The sequence below is a fragment of the Oryctolagus cuniculus genome, chromosome 9 (genome assembly GCF_964237555.1).
Source record: "Oryctolagus cuniculus chromosome 9, mOryCun1.1, whole genome shotgun sequence".
NCBI classification, from domain to species: Eukaryota; Metazoa; Chordata; class Mammalia; order Lagomorpha; family Leporidae; genus Oryctolagus; species Oryctolagus cuniculus.
The window spans coordinates 19,427,180-19,452,810 of record NC_091440.1 but is presented as its reverse complement, the minus strand read 5'-3'; the positions used below and the strand labels follow the sequence as shown (position 1 = coordinate 19,452,810).

Below are 25,631 nucleotides of genomic sequence, written 5' to 3'. Positions count from 1 at the left end.
AATTGAGAACTTCTGTGGAAAATTGACATGAAGAAATTAATAGCAATTTGTGTAACAGAATAATAGGGAGACATGTGTATTAAAAATTAGAAAGGTTGTGTTTAAGTCTTATCATCATTTTTGATTATATATTTGGAGTAAGTCACATCGTCTTGTCTATAATAATTCTTAAGCAACTATACTAATGATTTGTTTCAAGAAAGAAAAAGAAAAGGGAATTTCAGTCATTTGAAAATCACATTGATTTCAGGAATTAATGTAATGATTGTAATACCGTTACATGATATATAGGTAGAGTTGTAGATAGATAAGAAAAGAGAAATCCCTATATGATAAAGACATAATTTATTAGACTTTGATTCAAGCATGTCTTTTCATTTGTTTTTTATTTCACATTCTGGGGGGTATATAGTGAGAACATTTTTATATAAACACAAGCCAAATGATCAAACACGCTATTTAGGCTTTCCATTTCCTTAAAGATTTTTTTTTTAATTTGACTAGCATATAATAATGGCACATTCTTTCTGGGGTATAATGTGACTTTCTGATACATGTATGAGTATATGATGTGAGACTATTACTGTGTTTTTACACAGGACAGTCAAGCCTACATTTTACCCCCATTCAGACAGCAAGGAGAAATAAATTGGGTAACAAATTTACCCCATGCTAGACAATGTGGAGACATGAATCTCTTGAGGGAGAACAACCAGTGATTTACCTTTGGAAATATTACCTCATGTTCGAGGAAGATGTCTTTTTGTTCTAATCTCTGAGCTTCCGTTTCTACATCTGTCATCTGGTGAAATCTAAAACACAAAAATGAGAGAAAGACACAACGAGTGTGGGCAGTTTATTAAAGGTACAGAGAAGAACATAGCTCTCCTGGGATGATAAGGAAGAGTTCACGCAAGAGTGATACTTGACTGGTTGCCCTATGTGTAGAAAAGAAGGATGGACATGTTGTAGGCAGCTAGGAAAGCAGTTGCAAAATCTTCTACATCAGAGAACGTGGCATTCTTAAGTCCAAATGGTGAGGAATTGCTGGACATCAGGATGTCTATGTTGGAATACAGCAGTTGAATCAAGAACATTACTTGGGGCTAAAAATGATGGCTTTTCTGGGACATGCTGAAGAGGTGAAGAATTGACCCAACTAGCAGAGTTCTGAGGGATCTTTAAACAACTTATCATCTTGACATTATGGAAGTTTCCTAAGTTTTTTCATGTTTCTTCACTACTTTGTGCACTACTTTGGCACCGCTAAACTCTGAAATCAGTTATTACCCTAATAAAAATCTAAAGGTACAATGGCTGATAAAGTGGATTACTCAGTGTGTGGATCCTTCTTGTTAAATGTATGGCCTGCACATCTTGCCCTTGTTCCTGAACTCAGGTTGTCACTTTTTCAAGGTTCCACAGTGATAATTAATATGTGTGAGATTTGTTTCAAATTCAGCGCCTGGCAGGTCCACTAAGTCCTATGTGTGTTGCTGCAATGACTGATTCTGACATTCACCATCTTTCTGGTCAGCTCGTCTGATTCCAGCAAGCTGACTCTGATAGGATTGTTTTCTAACCACAAAAAGCTCTTGAATGTATCACCTCCCTAAATCTGCATTCCATATTCTGCTTTAGGCTTCTTATTCAAGAACATTTTTGAATTTAAAACCTCTTACAACTCAAAATCCTAATGTATGAACAGTCTTGTCACCCTCTCTCCTTCCCTAAAGTAAAGTGTCCAGTGGAATCTATGAACCCAGGTTAAGAAGGAAATGTCAAAACAGGGCAAATATCCACAGCCGATACTGTTTGGGTTCATGTTGATTATAAAAGTAAGACTGTCTTGATCCAGAATAGTTATAATATATACTCCTCTCTCGCTTAAAAGTAATCTTCCAATTTTCAATAGACCATCTTTGATGTGAGCAAGATCATCCTGTATTTCATTTTACATTTGTATTTGTATGTGGTATAGCTCTTTCTCCAGATGATCATAGTATTCATGAAACTATTAGCCATTACCAACAAACCTGCTGCCGGTAGAAGCATGGTGGGATAGGATCTGCCTGTGGCATGCTGGGTGTCTAAATACATTGAACCTTGCCATCACTTTTCAGTCTCTATGTTCTGCTTGAAACAACTGAACTATTACCAAGTCCCAGGACCCAAGCAACCAGTATCAAAAGAAATAAATTCAACCATCCTTTTTGTTTTTCCTTACTCTTGTCAGATAGCATAAAAAATAAATTTAAAAGTAGGTTGTGTTTTTTTTCCTTACAGTATGAAGCTCAATTCAAGTTTTAGATTTTCTACTTAAAAATATGACACTCCATCTTAAAAGAACGCTACACTTTAATTATTAAAAACCACGCTCCTATTCACAAAATCTGGAGAACAATATTTTAGTGGACAAGTTTTATGATTTAAAAAGTAGCAAAATACCAAGAAAAATATTATAAAAAGGAAAACGCACATATAATTTGATCTTATAATTCATTTTCCAGAAATATATATACATGCAAAATAACACATGTAAGAATATTGCACCCAGCATCGCTTATGACAACAAGAAAAATAATTTAACTATCCATTAAAAAGGGCTGATTAAATGCACCCTGTTGCATTCATATGATGGAATTTGAAAAATATTTATTTATTTGAGTCAGAAAGACAGACGCAGAGGCTTCCCGCTTAGTTGTTTACCTCCCAGATTTCTTTCAACAGCATCCAGCTTGAGAGCAAAGCCAGCAGCCAGAAACTCAATCCAGGTCTACCGCATAGACAGGAGAATCCAAATTACTTGAGTTGTCATTGCTGCCCCCCGGGATCTACGTTAGTAAGAACTGCAGTCAGGAGTCACAGCCAGGTGTTAAACACGGGTACTGCAATATGGGATGTGAGTGTCTTAACTAGCATTTTCACCAGTAGGCTAAAAGCCAATTCCTGGAATAAAATTTAACTGTTTTAACAAATGTGGCAATGCTCTATGAACAATTAGGAAACATTGCCAAGGTGTGTGTGTGTGTGTGTGTGTATATATATATATACACTATATAGTTAAATATATATTAATGTATATTTATTATATAGTATATAGTATACAATATTATATATTATGTATTATATTATATATTATATATTATATATAATTATATATTATATATTGTTTGTATATATGAATAATATATGGTATTATATATTATATATATTTAATATATATTATATATAATTAACTATATATATTATATTTAATATATATTTAACTATATAGTTAAATAAATGTAGTTTATATATATAGTTAAATAAATATATATATAGTTATATATATAGTTTTATATATATATAGTTAAATAAATGTAGTTTATTGTTATTTATGAAGGCAGGTGAATCTGGAAATTCAGCCAGTCACTAAAATTATTTTCAACCCCCAAATCAATGATAACAGACTTTCTGCAGTTATTCTGTGGACAGAGCAACAAAACTTGCGTGGTGTACATCTTCCCTGCTGAGACAGCAGGCTCCTTTTTGCCTCACTGTTTCGGTTCTCATACTGCCCTCCTTTGGGTCAGTTTACCTCTACAGTTTGGTATTTTTGTGCTTTGCATTAGTGTTTTATGTGGACCCCGAAGTGTAGTGCCAAATGCTGGAGCTAGTAGGATTATTAATCACGAGAAGAATTGTGATGTAACTTATGGAAAAATTATTTATGTTAGATAAAATTCAGTCAAGCATATGTTACAATGTTGTTGGCAGTGTATTCAATATGAATTAATCAATAATATATATTAAATAAAGTGTCTTTAAACAGAGAGACAAAACGAGATTATGTATTGATCAGTTGATGGAAATATGACGAATGTCCATAGGAAACTAACTTTGTATTTCCCCATAGGCCCAATGGTTTTGTGCCTGCTAATTCTGTATTAATTGCGGCTCCATTGAAAACAACTACCACAAATAATGAAACTTGCCTGTGTTTAGTACACCATGCATGATAGGCTATCTATTGGTCAAAGTATTAAAATAAAAAATATTGATACATGTATTTGTAAAGGCATAGAAGTCTCTGTGGAAGGCAACCAGAGAGTAGGACAATAGGTTTTTGCACTTTGGAAGATTTTCTGCCAAATGCATATAATACCATCAAAAACTAACTGAATAACACTATGAAAAAAAACAATAGATTTTATTTTCAATGTTTATGTTTACAGTTTAAGTGGTTTCTGATCTGTGGCCAATACCAAAACAGATTACCTGCAGAGGATTATAACTACCAACACCATCCTTAGTGTCTATTGTTCCTAAGACAACAACTCCTGCCCAGTAGGGGCTGTCCATAAATAGCCTTGAAAATGATCACCACATTTCACACTCAGCATCTTTTGCCCAAAGAGAAGCAATTGTACACTCTTCCAAAATTTGTAGGTGGGGGGAAAGATTAGAGAGAGCAGCAGAGGTGATTTGGATATGATTCATTTAGCAAGAATAAGTGATTCGTATTATTGTGGTTTCACAAAAAAATACTCTGTACTAATATGAACATTTTCTCTGAAAGTAATAGCAGATAGCTTCACAGGAATTTCAGTCCTACCAAAACTTTGACTAAAAAAGTATCTTTGACAATGTCATAAATATTCTCTCAGATATCTCTTACATCTGATGTAATCAAAAATCATAGAAAAGAAGAGGTGGTGCAGAGATGAAAACAGATATTTGGTAGGATTTGGACTCCCTGAAGCTGTTCTATAAATATAAGTCAGAGGTAAGAGGGCATGCCAACATCACGAAGAAATCTGGGGGTAGGTGAGATTTCCTTTTTTTCTTGCTTATTTAGGGTATAATGAAATCAGGGAATTTGTGTGAATGTAACACTGATTTTGGATGGTTGAAGGCAATTCCAGCAGCAAGGCAGGGGTGATATGCAGCATCATACAGAAACTTGGGAGCATTTAATACCAAGGTCATTAGCACAGTTAGCAAGTCTGGTGCTGTAGCCTCCTGAATGTACAGCATATTCCACTGTGAAACCAGAGATTACACTTTCCCAAGTTCAGTTTATCATGCCACCATCACCTGCTTAAAGTGGCTGATGCTGAAGCCTTCTGTTAACCAGAGCACCTGAAAGAGAAAGAAAAACCATGATTAACAATGTTTCTACTGACAATAACTTTAAATTGAATCATATTAAATTAGTAAGATTTCTTGAAATGAATAAAGAGTAAAATCAATTAAAAGTGGGGACTTTTCAAAGGACAACCTTTCTAAAGTGGCACATGCTGAACAGTGTCTGCTACTATTTGACAACGTTTACTTGATCTTTCCAGCTAACACTTCAAAGTGTAATAAAACAGGGTTGATTTGAGGTATTTTAAAAACAGTACAATTACTGTACTATGTAGCTTGCTCTCACCATTACTACCACCAAAAACCACACACACACACGTGCACATACACACACACACACACACACACACAGAGAGAGCGCGCTTTAAAAATATTATTTTGTTCTTGGATTCCTAATTCCTTGCCCTGTATTCTTGACCTTGCAGGGATGTTTTTATTTTTGGTTTTGGTTTTAGGGGAGCCACTAAGCTGGTTAAAAATATGACAGATCATTAAAAAGTTCATGGCAAATCCATTTTATCTTTAACTCAATTTTTATATATTTTATTTGATAGAGAAAGAGAGAAAGAGACAGAGAGAACTCCCAGCTCCCATCCCTTGGTTCAATATCCAAGTCTTCACAAAGAGAATTCAATCCAGTTATCTTACATGAGTGGCAGGAATCTGATTATTTGAACCATTGTGGCAGCTTCCCAAGGTCTGCATTAGCAAGCAACTGAAGTCAGGGCCTGAAGTCATGCACAGACCCAGGAATTCCAATACGGGATGGAGGTGTCCTAACTGCTATGCCAAATGTCCACCTCCCGCAGACATATTGCAGTTTCCTCAGATGTGTTTCAGTGTCAGATAAGACAAATACATACTTCAGAATATACTAGTTGCATTATTCTCCTATTTTATTTTAACAAATTTCCAAGAAAAGAATTGTGGCTTAAAACCACAAAAGTTTTCATCTATAGTTTTGGAAGTAACTGTGAAACAGGTTTCACTAGATTACACTCAGGGTGCCAGCAGGGTACATTTGTCCTGGATACTGTAGGAGAAAACTTGAAAACCTATTCTCTGTTTTTTTTCTGCTTCTCAAGTTCCCTACATTCCTTGAGTCATGTTTCCTTCCATCATCCTTAAAGCCAGCAGTGTATCATCTCCTAGTCTTTCACTCCAAGGTTTTTATCTCCCTTCTTCACTTATAAGGACACTTTTGATTACATTCTCCCTGCCAGATAATCCAGAGGAATATTTCCATCTGAACACCAATATATCAGTAGAGTACATTTTGACATGTGAAGTAAGATATCCACAAATTCTAGGGATTAAGATGTGAACTACATTGTTGAGGATGGAGAGAAGTCACCATTTTGCCTCCTACATTTTGTGTCATTGAACAAGTAATGTTTCCTCTTTAAGATGAGTTTATCATGAGCCAACAAGATAATATTTATCTCATAAGGTTCAAATATTGGTTTGTGGGGAATAAATAAAATCTGCTTTTTGTTTTCCACATTTTAATTTGGCATGAACAAGGAATCTTCTAAGAAGGAAGTTTGGGGATCTAATTTATATTTTTAAAGATTCACTTATTTGATTAAGGGTTCCATTCAACAGGAAGATGTAACTATTATAAATGTATATGCATCTAATTACAGGACACCGGTTTATTTAAAAGACATGTTAAGGGACTTAAAGGGAGACTTAGATTCTTATACAATAGTACTGGGGGACTTCAATACTCCATGCTCAGAGATAGACAGATCAACTGGACAGAAGATCAACAAGGAAAGAGCAGATTTAATCGACACTATACCCCAAATGGATCTAACAGATATCTACAGAACTTTCAATCCTACATTTAAAGAACTTACATTCTTCTCAGCAGTACATGGAACCTTCTCTAGGATCAACCACAAACTAGTCCATAAAGCAAGTCTCAGCAAATTCAAAAGAATTGGAATCATATCATGCAGCTTCTCAGACCACAGTGGAATGAAGCTGGAAATTAGAAAGTCAGGAATTCCCAGAGCATATCCAAACACATGGAGACTGAACACCTTGCTCCTGAATGAACACTGGGTTATAGAATAAATCAAAAGGGAAATAAAAACTTTCTGGAAGTAAATGAGGATAACAACACAACATATCACAACTTATGGGATATGGTAAAAGCAGTGTTGAGAGGAAAGTTTATAGCACTAGGTGCCTACATCAAGAAATTGGAAAGGTACCAAATAAATGAGCTTTCAATGCATCTCAAGGATCTAGAAAAACAGCAGCAAAACAGACCCAAAACTAGTAGGGGAAGAGAAATAATTAAAATCAGAGAAGAAATCAACATGATTGAATCATAAAAACCTTACAAAAGATCAGCCAAATTAGGAGCTGGTTTTTTGAAAAAAATAAACAAAATTGACACCCGCTTGGCCCAACTAACTAAAAAAAAGAAATGAAAAGACCCAAATCAATAAAATCAGAGATGATTCACTGATGAATTCTACCAGACATTTAAAGAAGAAATAACTCCAATTATTCTCAAAATATTCAGAACAATTGAAAAAGAGGGAATCCTCACAAATTCTTTTTATGAAGACATCAACACCTTAATCCCTAAGCCAGAGAAAGATGCAGCACTGAAAGAAAATTACAGACCAATATCCCTGATGAACACAGATGCAAAAATCCTCAATAAAATTCCCTCCAATAGAATACAACACATCAGAAAAATCATCCATCCAGACCAGATATATCCCTGGTATGCAGGGATGGTTCAATGTTCACAAATCAATCAATGTGATACACCACATTAACAGACTGCAGTAGAAAAACCATATGATTATCTCAATAGATGCAGAGAAAGCATTTGATAAAATACAACATCCTTTAATGATGAAAACTCTAAGCAAATTGGGTTTGGAAGCAACATTCCTAAATACAATCAAAACAATTGATGAAACACCCACGGCCAGCATCCTATTGAATGGGGAAAAGTTGGAAGCATTTCCACTGAGATCTGGCACCAGACAGGGATGCCCACTCTCACAACAGCTATTCAATATAGTTCTAGAAGTTTGAGCCAGAGCAATTAAGCAAGAAAAAGAAATTAAAAGGATACAAATTTGGAAGGAAGAAGTCAAACTATCCCTCTTTGCAGATGATATGATTCTTTATTTAGGGGATCCAAAGAACTCTACTAAGAGACTACTGAAACTCATAGAAGAGTTTGAGAAAGTAGCAGGATATAAAATCGATGCACAAAAATCCACAGCCTTTGTATACACAGGCAATGCCATGGCTGAGGAAGAACTTCTAAGATCAATCTCATTCATAATAGCCACAAAAAACAATCAGATACCTTGGAATAAACTTAACCAAGGACGACAAAGATCTCTACTATGAGAATTACAAAATCTTAAATAAAGAAAAAGAAGAGGATACAAAAAATGGAAAAAATCTTCCATGCTCATGGATTGGAAGAATCAATATCATCAAAATGTCCATTCTCCCAAAAGCAATTTATACATTCAATGCAATACCAATCAAAATACCGAAGACATTCTTCTCAGATCTGGAAAAATGATGCTAAAATTAATATGGAGATACAGGAGACCTCGAATAGCTAAAACAATCTTGTACAACAAAAACAAAGCCGGAAGCAACACAATACCAGATTTCAGGGCATACTACCAGGCAGTTTTACAAAACAGCATGGTACTGGTACAGAAACAGATGGATAGACCAATGGAACATAATTGAAACACCAGAAATCAATCCAAACACATACAGCCAACTTACATTTGTTCAAGGATCTAAAACCAATATCTAGAGTAAGGACTATCTATTCAATAAATGGTGTTGGGAAAACTGGATTTCATGTGCAGAAGCATGAATCAAGAACCCTACCTTACACCTTACACAAAAGTCTACTCAACTTGGATTAAAGAACTAAATCTATGATCTGACACCATGAAATTATTAGAGAACATTGGAGAAACTCTGCAAGATATAGGTACCAGCAAAGACATTGGAAAAGACCCCAGAAGCACAGGCAGTCAAAGCCAAAATTAACATTTGGGATTACATCAAATTGAGAAGCTTCTGCACCGCAAAAGAAACAGTCAGGAAAGTGAAGAGACAACCGACAAAATGGGAAAAAAATATTTGCAAACTATGCAACAGATAAATGGTTAATAACCAGAATCTAAACTCCAAAACATCAAAACAAACAACCCACTTAAGAGATGGGCCAAGGACCTTAATAGACATTTTTCAAAAGAGGAAATCTAAATGGCCAACAGCCACATGAAAAAATGTTCAAGATCTCTAGCAATCAGGGAAATGCACATAAAAACCACAATGAGGTTTCACTTCACCCCGGTGAGAATGGCTCACATTCAGAAATCTACCAACAACAGATGCTGGCGAGGCTATGGGGAAAAAGGGACACTAACCCACTCGTGGGAATGCAAACTGGTAAAGCCACTATGAAAGTCAGTCTGCAGATTCCTCAGAAACCTGAACCTAACCCTACCATACAACCCATCCATCCCACTCCTTGGAATTGACCGAAAGGAAATTAGAGTGGCAAACAAACAAGCTGTCTGCACCTTTATGTTTATTGCAGCTCAGTTCACAATAGCTAAGACCTGGAATTAACCCAAATGCCCATCAACAGTAGACTGGATAAAGAAATTATGGGACATGTACTTTATAGAATACTATACAGCAGTAAAAAAAAAAAAAAAAAAAAAAAAAAAAAAACAATGAAACCCAGTGATTTGCAACAAAATGGAGGACTCTGGAAAACATCATGCTGAGTGAAATAAGCCAGTCCCAAAGGGACAAATATCATATGTTCTCCCTGATCAGAGACAACTAACTGAGCAGCAAAGGGGAAACCTGTTGAAGTGAAATGGACACTATGAGAAACAGTGACTTGATCGGCGCTTGCCCTGACTCCTGATGAACAACTTAATACTTTATTCCTTTTAGTATTTTTTTTTGTTCTACTTAATACTATTTGTTGAACTCTGTAATCAATACACAATTATCCTTAAGTGTTGAAACTTAACTGAAAAGTTATCCCTGTTAAATATAAGAGTGGGAATAAGAGAGGGAGGAGATGTACAATTTGAGACACGCTCAATCGGACTTGCCCCAAATGGTAGAGTTAGAAATGTGCCAGGGTATTCCAATACAATCCCATCAAGGTGACATGTACCAATGCCATCTCCTTAGTCCAAGTGATCAATTTCTGTTCACAATTGATCACACCGACAGGACTAAGAGTCAAAAACATCACATAAGCAAGACTAGTATCTGCAAATACTAACTGATAGAATAAAAAAGAGAGCGAACTTCCAACATGGGAAGCGGGATACACAACAGACTCATAGAATGGCAGATGTCTTAAACAGCACTCTGGCCTCAGAATCAGCCCATAAGGCATTCATATCTGGCTGAAAAGCCCATGAGAGTATTTCAAGCATGGAAAGCCAAGACACTGTGGCAAAAAAAAAAAAAAATGATCTAAATGAAAGATCTCTGCAAGTGAGATCCCAGTGGAAAGAACGGGTCATCAAAGAAGGAGGTACCTTTCTCTGAAGGGAGGAGAGAACTTCCACTTTGACTATGACCTTGTCTAAATATGATCAGAGTCGGTGAACTCAAAAGGCCTCCATAGCCTTGGGAACTCATGATAAGAGCCTAGGGTGATTCCTGATGCCATAAACAAGAGTGTCAATTTGTTAAGTCAACAACAGGAATCACTGTGCACTTACACCTCATGTAGGATCTATGTCTTTAATGTGTTGTACATCATGATTTAATGCTATAACTAGTACTCAAACAGTATTTTTCACTTTGTGTTTCTGTGTGGGTGCAAACTGTTGAAAGCTTTACTTATTATATGCTAAATTGATCTTCTGTATATAAAGATAATTGAATGTGAATCTTGATGTGAATGGAATGGGATAGGGAGCGGGAGAGGGGAGGGTTGTGGGTGGGAGGGATGTTATGGTAGGGGGGGAGCCATTGTAATCCATAAGCTGTACTTTGGAAATTTATATTCATTAAATAAAAGTTAAAAAAAAAGATTCACTTATTTATTTGAAAGGCAGATGACAGAAGGAGAATGAGAGAAACAGATATCTTCAACCACTGCTTCATTCCTCAAATGCCCACAAGAGTAAAGGCAAGGCTAGACTGAAGCCAGGAGACTGGAACTCATGCATGAGTGGCAGAAACCTAAGCACTTGGGTCATAACCCACTGCTTCCCAGGTATATCATCAGGCAACTGGAACGGAAACAGAATAGCCCAGTGGAAGCACGCACTCTGACCAGTGTTGATGGCATCCCAAGTAGCGGCCCATTAAATTTATTCTGAAAATCTCTTCATACTCATCAAAAATTTAAGGTCATTAAATGTTTAGAATTGCATTCCTTTTGTTCTATAATACTATGCGAATGAGCAATTTGTTTCCTATCAAACGTTTCCTAAGACCTCTATTCCCACATAATGAAATAGTGCCATGTGGACAGTTTACAGTTACTGCATAAATGTGTGTGCATGCAGGACTTCAGCCCAGAGGAGGAGCAGATGGAGGTTTAGATTGAAATAATCCTAAGGTATTGCCATGAGAAGAAAGATTATTGAGTGTACACATTCATGTCTTCAAAATCTAAGCAAGACACTAATTATTTCTGAGAATCTGACCAAACCTCAGACTCTGTGCCATGAAAGAAAACAAAGTATTTCTCAAGGATACAAAGTAAGGCTGAGGACAATCTGATAATATCAAGATAAGATGACCCAAGGAAAATTGTTTACAATGTTTAACAAGACCTTCTAGACTTGTTTCAAGGATGAACTTGTTAAGCCCACACATCATCTTCCACCCCTACACTCGTGTTTATGAAATTAAAGTACACAGAGAGGTAAGAACAGGCAGACATTAAAGTAATTTCGTTAGACACAAAGCAAGTTTCCAGCAAGCATACTAGTTCATAAGTCTGATTAGTGATCAAAATATCCTGCAAGAGCATCCATTTCTAACATGACATTCGTGGTTCAATGAAAAGCTAATTGGAACTCAGATCTTATTCATAATTTCCCCTCACCATTCCATTCAGGGGAGACTCAAGGGCCTCAGTGGCCTGTGTTCTTTGATAGGTAAGGGTCTCAGAATGTTTCATTCGAGAGCCATTTGGTTGGATTCTGCTGAACTTCCATATAGTCCAAGTACCAAAAATATAACCAATCTGTTAACAAAGCAAAATCTGAGGCTATTTAAACTGGCAGCAATATGGGAGAAAGAATCCCACTTTGACAAAGCTTTCAGTATAACAAATTTAGTACAGGAGGGCTATTTATAGGTTTTTGGTTTTGGCCTCAATTGTTATAAGCAAGCCAATCAAAGAAGGGAAATGATTGGGATTGGATGTAGTCCAAGACATAATAGTCAAGATTAATGAACATTGTAAAGTAAGGATTTTAAGGAAAGTTTTGAGAAGTAAACTTTAGTTTGATAGGCAACCCATTTGCACAGATGTGAAGAATACTGTGGGGTTTGTTTTTTTTTTTTAGATAAATTGTTTTAGAAGTATTTCCTAAAGCAAGCAGTGAAGTTATTTATTTATTACAGTCTTATCTTTTATGAGATGGAACAAAAAACTAAGTCATGTTGACACAAGGGCTCTCCTTTCTTATTCTTAGCAGCTTTGCCATAATGATATAAGTGCCCATACTCCTCAACCATTTGGTCACCTAGCTAGAGATACACTCCTTTACCCCCTACTCCCAACTGATAGGTAAGTAGAACTATATGCCTTGGCTTTATTAAAGGGAAAAGAGTTGAAGTGATAAAAGCAAATATAGAGTTTTTCCCTTTTCAGTATCTGTAAATTGATAGAAGGGTCAGAAACAGTCACTCTAATGGAAGGATGTGATTTCATGATAAAGATAACAGAGGTACAAAATAATAGAACCTAAGGCCCCCACAATTCTCTGTAATGAAAATTTAGAACCTTAAATTCTGATGGTTTCAAAGGAAAGTCTATCTTTTTTTTTTTAATACCCTGTTATTTTTAGATGTTTTGCAGTGATACAACCTGTACTCTAACTAAAACTGCATCTCAACTTTAATATGTCCATCTACCTGGCAAATTGATTTTTTTCTTTCACTTAAAAACCACAGTTAATCCATCAGTATATCCTGCTAGCAATCCTTGAAAGCTCATTCCAAATCTATGTACTTCTCTCTGCCTCCATGCCAACTACTCTAACTCAAGCCACCATCATTTCTTGCCTAGAGTACTCTCTTAGATTCCCATGCATTTCTTGTTTCCTTATTTGGATCCTCCATAAGCTATCATCTACTTAACCAAAGAATTATCATTTTAAAATATAACACATATTATTTTGTTCTCATATGAACTTTTTTTTTTTTTTTTTTTTGACAGGCAGAGTAGACAGTGAGAGAGAGAGACAGAGAGAAAGGTCTTCCTTTTGCCATTGGTTCACCCTCCAATGGCCGCTGTGGCAGGCGCACCGCGCTGATCCGAAGCCAGGAGCCAGGTGCTTCTCCTGGTCTCCCATGTGGGTGCAGGGCCCAAGCACTTGGGGCATCCTCCACTGCCATCCCGGGCCACAGCAGAGAGCTGGACTGGAAGAGGAGCAATCAGGACAGAATCCGGCACCCCAACCAGGACTAGAACCCGGTGTGCTGGTGCCACAGGCAGAGGTTTAGCATATTGAGCCACGGTGCTCAATTTCAATATCATATGAACTTTTCTCTTACACCTAAAATAAAATCCAGACTCTCTCCTTTCCATCATATGATATAACCCTTGTCTTCCCCCACAGTATAAGTCTCTATAAATCTTTACTCTCTATGTCAAGCCACACTGGCCTTTGAATTTCTGGCTAATCTAAAGGTACTCCTTATTCAGTGAGCTCTCTGTACCTGTTGTTTCCTCTATGTGGATTGTACATTTCTCTGATCTTCATTATGTCTGGTTTATCATCATTTGATTCTCACTTCAAACACTACTTTGGATTGAGAATTTACCCTACTACCCAGTGTGATTTTATTTCCCCTTCCTCCTCCTCTAAAATTCTCTAACACAGTAGCTCTATGGTTCCTTCACAGTACAACATCTATTGAAGTAATCTTACTCCCTCCTTTAGTTTATTTCATGTCTGACTTTGCTCTGTGAAAGCAAGGACTTGTCTACCTTGTTCATCAGTACAATGTCTGGGGTACAGTAAACACTTTAATATGTGTGGAATGAATGTATGAAATGAGAACATGATAATTGTTTAATATATCATGAGGCATATAGCTGGAGATAACAAAATCATAGGAAATAGTTTTATTGTGGTAGTGACTTGAGTTCTCACCAGGCTCTTAGCATCCCAGTGTTGGCCTTCATATCCACTGGGTTCAGAGATGAGAAAGCCCCTCCATCAGTCCTAACACCTCTGAATTCCATAACACAGCTTCCTCCTCTTTTTTTAAATATTTTAAACATATTTTAAAATATTTTCAGATCACAGAAAAATAATCTGATTCCAACCCACTTGGATATCTTAAATGTGTCACCAATAACTAGTCAACTGAATTGATTACATTTCATGCACTAATAATTGCTACAAACATCTAAATCAGAAAATAAATAACTCTAACTAATTTGAATACATGCTTTGTTTACAAGAAACTTGTACATGCATTATATGCTAGTCAAGGATTTCAAGAACCAAGGTGCATATACCACTGATTTGATAGTGTCCACTAAGCAAAAGAGTTGGATTTGAACTAGAACTTGACTTAGTCATAGCCTAACACTCTCCTTGACTCACCATGAAAGATTTCCAATTTTTAAAGGTCAAAAAAGAAAGTAAAAGAGGATTAGCCTCAGTCCTCTGGAAGGTAACTTAGACCTTGTGACTGAAATTTGAAAAGCTGAAGGATAGTTATAAAGATCATAATCATAATTCAAGGATGTAGAAGATAAAGTTGCAACATGAATGTAAAGATTGAAATTTAGTTCTCTTCATTCTGAGATCCAATACCATTCTGGGGCCCAGAAATGGAAGTTACATATTCATGTGTTGGGAACCACAGTGGTTCCTCCTTCTTTCTGTTCTGTAATGTCTTTTCATTTTATGTCAATAGGAGACAGAAAATGAAAGAAAGTATAGGTGCTAATCCAGTGAAGTTAGCTTCTTTACCTCATCCAAAAGAAATGTAGTGATATTACTTCAGAATAGTAAAAATGATAATAATTAGATATAAAAAGAAGCAAGTTTGATAAAATCTGTATATTTTGTGTTCCCTGAGTGATAAATGTGAAAAAATCACTATATTTTTATAATAACATAGCCATGTATATATATACATATATATAATATACACACTAAGAATATTTCTCTCTCTCTCCCTCTCTCTCTCTCTTACTCTCTCTCTCTCTCTCCCTCTTCCTCTCCCTATTCCTCTCTCCCTCCTTCCCCCCCCCCAGGGGTATGGTGGTTAGAAAGAGAATTATTGATCATTTAGAGAGGAACTGAGAAGGAATAACAAAGAGATTCTGAATAGGTAGAGTAGCGTAACAATGGACTTTATGGGCTCCAAGCTTTGCCACTGCTATTCTTGAGCTGTGTGTCCTTAGACAAGTTTCTTCATTTCAGTTTCATCTTCCTTTTCTGTAAATGTGAGATTGTCAATCAATCTGTGTTCAATGACTTGTATAATCCCTATTCAGGCTGCCTCGTTCATAGTGTGCCCTGACAGGTTTTTGCAAGTTTTGCCCTCCATAAATTAGTTGCTGTGTACAAAGATCCTGGAACATCCAAGTGCATGTGCTTTGTTTTAATGTTATTCACTTAATGTTTATTTTTCCCTAGAAAGCTTTTATTTAGGTATACAAGCTTCATGCATTTGATAAATACAACTTTAACAACATAGTGATTCTTCCCACCTTACCCACCCTCCCACCGACACTGCCACCGTTCTTACTCTTCCCTCTCTTATTCCCATTCTTATTTTTAACTAAAATCTATGCTCAATTAACTTTATACAGATAAGATTAACTCTGTACTAAGAGTTCAAAAATAGCAGCATGTGGGTTTGTCCCCAGGGGCTGTTTTTCAACACCAGTCATACTTTACAAATTGCTTTATATTGTTTTCTTCATTTAAAAGCATTTTCTCCTGCTCATCTACATAACATACAGATAAATCTGACTTTCCTCCTAACGACAAAATATATCATAGTATATTTGTTGGGTTATGGAGTACCAGAGCCATGAAAGTCTCTAATATATCCCTATAAGTAGTCTAGACTTGGATGTATAAAATTGTATTCCAAGAATAGAATTGAAATAATATCTCAGTCAGTGTGAATTGTCTTGGTAAAATAATGTCCTGGATGGATTAAACAGTACATTTATTGCTCACAGTTCTGATAACTGAAAACTCCAAAATCAAGGTGCCGCCAGATCTGGTATGTGACGACGGCCCTCTTCCTGGCTTGGAGAGGAGCCAACCTTCTCATTGTTGTGTGCACATGACAGAGAGAGGAAGCTCTGCAGCCTAATCCTCTTCTCATAAGGATCCATCACATGATTCCACCCTCAAAAGTTCATGTAAACCTACTTTCCAAGAGTACACCTCCTAATACCATCACACTGGGGCTTCGGATTTCAATATGAGTTTGAAGGCTTAAGGGGGCTGAAAACAATTACATAACAAAAAGATTCTTCAAAATTAGAAGAGAGAGGTAAATATACCTGTTAATGCTTAATTTCATAAAAAACAGGATAAGGCAACATTGCAAAATATAAATCATGGCAATATATTTTAACTTAGAAATAAATCCTGCTATTGCTAATTAGTGTTCAGCTTATTTACTAGAGTGAGTTCTTACAACAGTAAAAAAAAAACTATGAAGCTATCTTTTGGATCTTAAAATTAACGAGTAAAAGCTGTACTCTCTGGATCATATTTGCATTGAGAAATCATAGAATTGGAGTTAATACTTGTGACAGATTTATCAAATTTTATAGTGATGTCTTGAATTAAGGTGAGATTAGATTAGTATTCTTTTAAATTTCAGAAATGCTGTTTTTCAATCTTAGAAATATTTACTTGGAGAATCAGGATAACAACACAAGAGAACCTCAGAAGTTACCATTCATCATAACCCTAGCATCTGCTATTAAAAATTCTCTGTTATATTTTGAGAGAAAAAAAGTCCATATAGCTCAGAAATATACATTTTCTCATGAATATAAAACAACCAGATGTTTCCTTCCTTGGAAAAAATGTTATCTTTGTTTAAAAAAATGTTTGCTATCCTATCTGAATACCATTAATTGCACAATAGCAATTGTTTCCTGATAGTATCTTATCTTTTCTCACAAATCATCAATAAAATTATGTTTCTGCAGAATAGTGTGTTTCCAAAGGTCGTTTTTTTAAAAAAAGTTCTACTATAAAGAAGGATAAAGTATTATATAGTTTTTCGCTATTGTAAAGTTCAAAGAAATGCAATAGAGAAAGAAAACACAGCCTTTAAAGGTGTCTCCCTTCTTTTATCTTATGTAACACCCATGAATTGTCCTACCCTGTGATTTTTATATTAGAAATGAGTATGTAAATTGGCCAACTAATACCTTATATAATGTAGTTGTTTTTTTTCAGTACAGTTTATAAACATGATTTGTAGTAGCTGCAAATGAGACAGAGAGATGTAGAACCTTTACCAAGGTTATAACCGTTAATGGTGAGAGCCAGTAACTTAGTTAAAGCACATACCAGATCCTCATTCATTCACTCTTTTACTTCCCAATAGCCAGGGATTAAACAGCAGAAAAAATGAAGTGTTAAGTCAGGGTAGATGAGAGGCACAGGAATTGTTTTATCACCACAGAGTTAGTGCTCTAGTACTAAATTCAGTGATGAAACACAATAACATTTAGTAGCAAATATCATATTCTTTGTTGTAACAGTTCAGCCATAAAATGAAAGCTACCTGAAGGTATAAATCATGAATTATAACAGCTATTTTTCATAATACATTGTGAAACCTATTAATAAATAATTCAAGGTCTTGCCCTCAAGGAGTATAAGATCTACTAAGGAAGATAAAAGGTGAATAAAAAGAAGCTTCAGAAGAAAAATCAGACAACCAAGAAGAATAGACAAGATAACTGGATAAAAACAATAGTATTCATTTGCTCGAACATTATAAATATGAATATAATCATTTAATTTTTATGATGTGATTATAGAATAATATTTTTAAATCATAATATAATTATATATTACACTTTACATTATGTAACATATAATATTTTGAGTAAGTATGATAGATAATAAAATGAATTTATGATGTGAATAGAACAGTTTCCATAGCCCAAATGAAACAAATCATTTCCTTTAAAGGAAACAATTTAATTAAATCTAATACAAATCTTGGTACATTGACAAAGATAATTTAGTGATTAAACTTCATTGATTTTCAAAATTCTACTGGACAAAGCAATATAATCAATCTACAATTTTATATGATTAGAGATTTATTTTTATGTGTGCTATTTTAAAAATCCATAGTAACGTTGAATTATTCATATATTTCAATACTTATAGAATACTGATATATATGTGCTCTATTTGTGTAAATATATGCTGATTCATCCATTTGAGACTACCAGATCTCCATGTTGGTTAAAACATGGTTTCTATTTGTTCTATTTTACCTTTCCATGGCTTTGGGGATAGTACATAGTCTTTCAAAAACTGAAATACCACAACTTGCTAAAATTTTATTTTCTCCAAAAGAAAAAGGCTGTAAAACAGATAAGATGTTAGCACTAAGTGAAAGTTCTGTATTTGTTCTCTGTGCTTTTTCCATTTATAATGGTGATACTACATTTTTCCTGGGTAGAATATATATGCAAACAATGTTAGAGTTTTGGTATACCATATAAAATATAATCATAACATTTAGAATATAATTTCTCCTTCAATTAAATGTCTTTAGGAAAGGTCATTCAGGATTTTCCCTTTTAGCTGCTGAACACTTATTTAAATCACTATTTAACACCTTTAAGAGTCCTTTTTCTGAGCACAATTTCTCAAAATCCATAAGCATGACAGTCTCCTGAAATACTCACTAAAAAGTCATATAGTTAATTTCTGAACAGGGACTGAACAAAAGATTGTTCTACTATAAATTGTCAGTCTCATCTTTCTAACTTTGTAGAGATCACACACGATGACAACATTCATTTACCAAGTGGCCGTTTATTGTAATGCACTAATTATCCTTATACAGGCAGTTGAAACTTTTTGTTAAGACAATCATGTAAAATAAAGTCAGCACTTTTAGAGCAAAGTCATCTTTGTTCAGTAGATATCCCTGTATAATTAGCAACATAACCTCAGATGTGGTAAGCAGAAAAACAGAGGGATAAGTGCAGTGGAGATTCACAGATTGACCCAGTGAACATGTGGTAGACACATGAATACTCAATCATATGGTCTTGCATTGAATCCATTCCTCATAGAAATGATTTAAGGATAGCAATTTACCGAGGACTAGCCATTTATTGAATGAACGCATTTATTGAATACCTGTGTCAGTCTTCATCCAAGACTAGGCACATAATACTTGGAGGTCACTATTATTTTCTTCATACGTAGGGCTTTTATTCCAAGGAATAAAGACCTATTTAGGTCTCCCCCTGTATTTAGTTTCATGTGAAGCAACTTTGAAAAGGGCACATGTTAAATTATTTAAAGTAAGTCTGGCAAAAACTAGGAAGGAGGTAATTCAATAGTTTCACTCCTGTCCTGCCTTGTGCCAGATCCACTTTCAGGAATTTTTTTTCTGTATAGCTACTGTTTTAAGCAATTAAATGCTGTACTTGAGTCTTCCAGTGATAATTTTCTAAAATCTGGACTGGTCAAGTTAGTTATTTAAGCACACATGAAGGGTCTGGTGTGTGTTATTAGAAGTTAGGAACATTTAGCTACTAGAAGTGGGAAAGGAAAAGGTCAAAGAACAGATTTAATAAAGGATTCTGCCTCCAATTTTTACAAAAGCGGATCAAGTTTAAATATATTCTTGACATTATCATTCTACTTTAAGAATTAAACCCAGTTATATTGGCTCAATAGTATAAATCAAAATTAACAATCTGGATATCTAATAATTTCTAAATTTCACATCAATTTTGGAAAGCTATGAGAATGAATATTTGAGAAATAATGGCAGAGAACCACTTGTTATTTTTTAGTTAAATGATATATCTAACAGTAGCAAAGACTTCTAAGTGGGAGAAACTCAGAGATCCACACTTAAACACAACATTATCAAACTATGAATAGCCAAAGGGCGGGAAAAAAGAGAAACTTGACAGCAGCAAGAGAAGTTACTTTTATGCAATAGATTTTTAATAAGATTGATAGTTAATTTCTCATCAGAAACCATGAAGTCCAGAAAGTAGTGCGATGGCCTATATAGTAGTCTATCTTATCCATGGGAAAATACATTCCAAGAACCCTTGTAGATTCCTGAAAGCATAAATATTTCTGCTCAAATACATACTTCATTCTTTCATTGTAATAAAGTTTAATCTATTAGTTATGTATAAGGAGAGATAGTAATAACTGATAATAAAATAAAATAATTATAACAGTATACCATGATAAAAGTTATATGAATACAGTTTTCTCTTTCTCTCGCTCTCACTCTCTCTTGTTCTCTCTTTCTGTCTCTTTCCAGATCTCTTTCCCTATCACAATAACTTATTGTATTTTCTTTGTTTACTTGCAGTAACTTTTTTTTTGCCAAGGGCCTTTTGGATATTTATAATCATTTGCAAGCCATTAAGATTATCAAGTTGAAAATTAGCCTGCTACAGATTCACTGAATTTTGAGTCCTGTCTGCAGTTGCCTTGGCAAAACCAGACCAAATGGTTTTGCAGGTCTTATAAGGCCTGCAGGCCAGAAGTTCATATCCCTGAAGAGAAACGCTTCATGGTTTCTCTTTGGTATATCCAAACTGTCAGCATGGCAATTATTGAGTGGGGGGACCATAGTTACACAAAATACGGGCTAGTGGAACTTAAGCAGTAAGTACGACAAGACTGTGATAGTGGATTTGACAACCAAGAGAACCACTTTGCTAACATGAAGGTAATGTATATAAACATTGATAAGCTGGACATAGGGATGATTCATGCCACAGACAGGATAGTGTAAGATTTTATCATGCTAGTCAGATTTAAACTTTTAAGTTGTTTATTCCTGAATGTTAAATTTAATGTTTTTAAACTTTGGTTGACCACAGGTAACAGAAACCTGGATGGTGAAACTTCAGATAAGAGGGTATCTACTGTATTTGTCGTCATTATAGAAAGGATTGTCAAGCAAGAATTCTGTAGCCAACAAAACAGATTGAAGAACACTAAGAAACTCCAGGATGAACTGGAGCAGAGTATTCATGTGCTTTGCAATAAAATACTAAAGGAGTCCTTCAAGCTACAACGAAAGGACACGTCCTAATCAAAAAACAAAGACCAGTGGAAAAGATATCTAAATAGGCAAGCAGGAAAGGAACTATAACTATATGCTTGTTACTATTTCCCTTTCCTATCTGAATTAAAAGAAAACAAAATAAGCAATGATACATGTATGTTGACCAGGAAACAATTTGTAAAGATTTCATTTAGGTGACAATAGCAACTTGAAAGAATAGAAAGGAAAAGAAGAGTAGAAGGGAAATAAGCTATGTAGGAGCAAATATTTGCATACTCTGAAATGAAGTTCTTATAAATTCTAGATTGATATAAATAGATTGTTAATTATAATCTCCATGACAATTACTAAAAAACTCAAAAATCTGGTAAAAGAAATCAAAAGCAAATAAAATGGTACATTAAAAAATTGTCTATCACAAACCAGTCATAAGCAAATAGAGGAACAAAACAGACATGGAACATTTGAATACAAGAAGAAAATTAGGAAGAATTACATGTGATATGATTTTTGACTCAATTTTTTTTTTTTTTTTTTTGACAGGCAGAGTGGACAGTGAGAGAGAGAGACAGAGAGAGAAAGGTCTTCCTTTGCCGTTGGTTCACCCTCCAATGGCCGCCGCTGCAGCCGGCGCACCGCGCTGATCCGATGGCAGGAGCCAGGATCCAGGTGCTTTTCCTGGTCTCCCATGGGGTGCAGGGCCCAAGCACCTGGGCCATCCTCCACTGCACTCCCTGGCCATAGCAGAGAGCTGGCCTGGAAGAGGGGCTACCGGGACAGAATCCGGTGCCCCGACCGGGACTAGAACCCAGTGTGCCGGCGCCGCAAGGTGGAGGATTAGCCTATTGAGCCACGGCGCCGGCTTGACTCAATTTTTTTAAAAGACCTGGAGTTGATAAAGCAGAGCATATGCAAAGGTTAAGGCAGTAAGGCCTTTTTGTTTCTTCTAAATTATCTCATCTTTTGCGCTGACCTAGAAATCTCTTAAGAGTAAATACATTATCTTCCAAAAGTCTGCATATGGTAAACAACAGATGGAAAAGTGCCTTCATGAAAAGGGGAATAATTATGCAACTTCCACACAACCCCTTCACTAATGGCCACGTTAGAGTAGCTTACCTGATGTTTTTGTCAAGTTGACTGCTAATCAGGAAATAAAGAAAGTGGGAGAGAGGAAAAGAAGGGGGAGAAGACCAAGAAAATGAGCTACAAGAAAAGAAAAGGAAAAACGCTTGTTACCTAGGCTTCTACTTCCTTTTATAAGAGTCACAGAGGGACTGGCATTGTGATATTGTAGGCGTCCCACATGGGCTCCAGTTTCAGACTTCCACTTGTGATCCAGCTCTCTGGGAAAAAAGTGGAAGCCGGCTCAAGTCCTTGAGCCCCTGCACCCACATGGGAGATGCCAATGAAGGTTCTGGCTCCTGCCTCGGGCCAGCCCAGCTCTGGCCCTTCCTGTCTCTCTCTCTCTCTCTCTCTCTCTCTCTCTCTGTAAACTCTGCCTTTCAAACAAATAAATACATCTTTAAAAAAAGGAAGAGTAAAATTACTATTTTGTTTCTTGACTCTCTCACTCTAGTCAACAAGTGCCGGATGCACACCCTGGTAATTCCCTGCATACCCACTCCTGTTTGGCACTTCCTTTGCTGCATCATCAGTCTGTTCTCTCCCAAATAAAAAATATGCTTTCTTTGAGAAACACTTCAGACCCCATCTCCATTAAACTTTTCCAGATGGCCTCAATTCAAAATGATCTTAATACTTGAAGTTCACTTCTGTTATCATGTATTACTTTTTTCCTTAATTCTGGCCTCTGTCAACAAGTTGGGTTCAGATGTACATAACAGTGGCTGGATTCCAAAAGGCTTGCCTCAGCAGATATGTAAAATCTAGTGGTAGGCAGTGACAAGATGGTGGAGAACAGGAGTAAGCAAACCACAGTCTTTTTCGTGTTGTAAACAGTTACAACTACTTATTTGCATATGTCTACTTCCACACTGAAACCGCAGATTTGAGTAGTTCCTGTCCTCATAGGAAAACATTTGCTTGCCCCTCATCTGGTTACTACAGTAAGTCAACAAGGACCCAAGTTTCTTCCATTGTATATTTCAACATCATCATACCATTTTTTTTTTTTTTTTGCTTTTTAAAGGTGTGCTATTTTTTATTTATTTTTTAAATATTAACTTTTAATTAGGTTTTAACAAATTCAATGTGCTTTGTAGATACAATTCTTTACTATTATTATTATTTGACAGGTAGAGTTGTAGACAGTGAGAGAGAGAGACAGAGAAAGGTCTTCTTTCTGTTGGTTCACTCCCCAAGTGGCCGCCATGGCTGATGCTGCACAGATCCAAAGCCAGGAGCCAGGTGCTTCTTCCTGGTCTCCCATGAGGGTGCAGGGTCCCAAGCACTAGGGCCATCCTCCACTGCCCTCCCGGGCCACAGCAGAGAGCTGGACTGGAAGAGGAGCAACTAGGACTAGAACGCAGCACCCATATTGGATGCCAGCACCGCGGCGTCGGCCCCTGTAGATACAATTCTAAGAACATAATGAACATTCCCACCAACAGTATGTAAGTGTTCCCCGCTCTGCTCATCCTCATCAGCACTTGTCGCTCTCTGCAACAAAACACTAGCTCCCTTGTATATTTACATATTCCTTTCTTAGTCAATCACCTACAAACTACTTATACAAAAATTCGTAATCTTACTGTCAATAAAATGTAATCATGATTCCTAGTTCTCTTTTTTATTAAACAAAACCAAGAACACTTCAATATCATTTTATTTTCACTGTCACATACTTTCCTAACATAAATTTATGTATTTAAATAGAATGCTATTCCAATGATTTCAAGAAGAGTAGCTGTTTATGACAGGGTCAAGGTGTGAGAGAGAATGGCCATGAGAGGCATTATCGTCTAGTAGAAACACATCTCATGTATTTAATTATTTTCTTATTAAAGCTGTTCTATAGTTTGGATACTTCTTTAGAACCTTTACTTTTAAGAGACGGAGCACTCATAGAAATTTAGTGAATCTATGCTAGGTTCTTCTTTTTGTTAATTTTTTGGTTTGGCTTTGTTTTGGAATTCTTTTATTTGTTTTAACAAGGCCATCCATGGAAAAGAATCACTACAGTAATGGACTTGGACTTCCTTGCTGTTCATCTGTGGTGACTGCTATCTAAGTATGAAGAGAGGATTACTGAAGATTGTAATTTCAAAATTGTAGCAATACCTGACTCTAAACTAAAACATCTTTCTAACCAGTTACTGTATGTCTGATTTTTTGTTCATATTGTTATAACCATTGTGGATAAACATTAGGATAACTTCTTTGGTTTTCATAGGTTTAATTAGTTTATTTAGAAAGGAAAGAATAAAAAAGTTCTTAAAAAAAACTGTGTCAACATGTACTACATGTCATGATTTTCCACACTCCCCTAATACTTTACATGGTAGAAATAGTCAAGTTAGACACTATGTGTGCAAAAACAAAAGTTGCTTTGCATTGTACATCATGACCTTGCTTCATTGCTATCACCAATGATAATGGTCTTGTCTTAATGAAGTATTTTATCTTACTTTAATCCTTACAATGTGCAAAAAACCTCTTTCATCATTGACATTGATTTGTTATGCATTTGACTTTTTGATGAAATAGAAGGATAAAACCCTCCTTGTTCTATTAGTGTGATGGCATGGCATTACAAATTACATGTTTGTTTTCTAGTAAAATATAAATGACACTAGAGAAAGCAATTTATTCTAAAACCATAGTATAAACTACTATATTTTCAAAGAACTGATGTAATCAAGTTGATAAACCATGAACCAGGCTCATTTAAATGAGTTGTCTTTTGGCATATGGAGAGAATTATTTTCTGTTATGAAAATCAAACAAGCTGTTAGTGAATCACAGAAGACAAATACAGAAAATTGTCTTGTGAAATCACATTT

At 35.7% G+C, this 25,631-nt stretch overlaps 1 long non-coding RNA gene across 2 annotated transcripts in view; it reads left to right on the top strand.

Annotated features, from left to right (window-relative positions):
* Window positions 1-25,136, top strand: part of LOC138843680 (uncharacterized) — a 63,846-nt gene extending 38,710 nt beyond the window's left edge. Inside the window, exon 6 of one of the 2 annotated variants that reach the window (XR_011378609.1) lies at window positions 24,784-25,136. This is a non-coding gene — a long non-coding RNA (uncharacterized lncRNA). Of the gene's footprint in view, window positions 1-21,478; window positions 24,754-24,783 lie in introns of those variants that run through there. The other variant, XR_011378608.1, reaches the window with a different exon arrangement.
* Window positions 25,137-25,631: the final 495 nt, after the last annotated feature.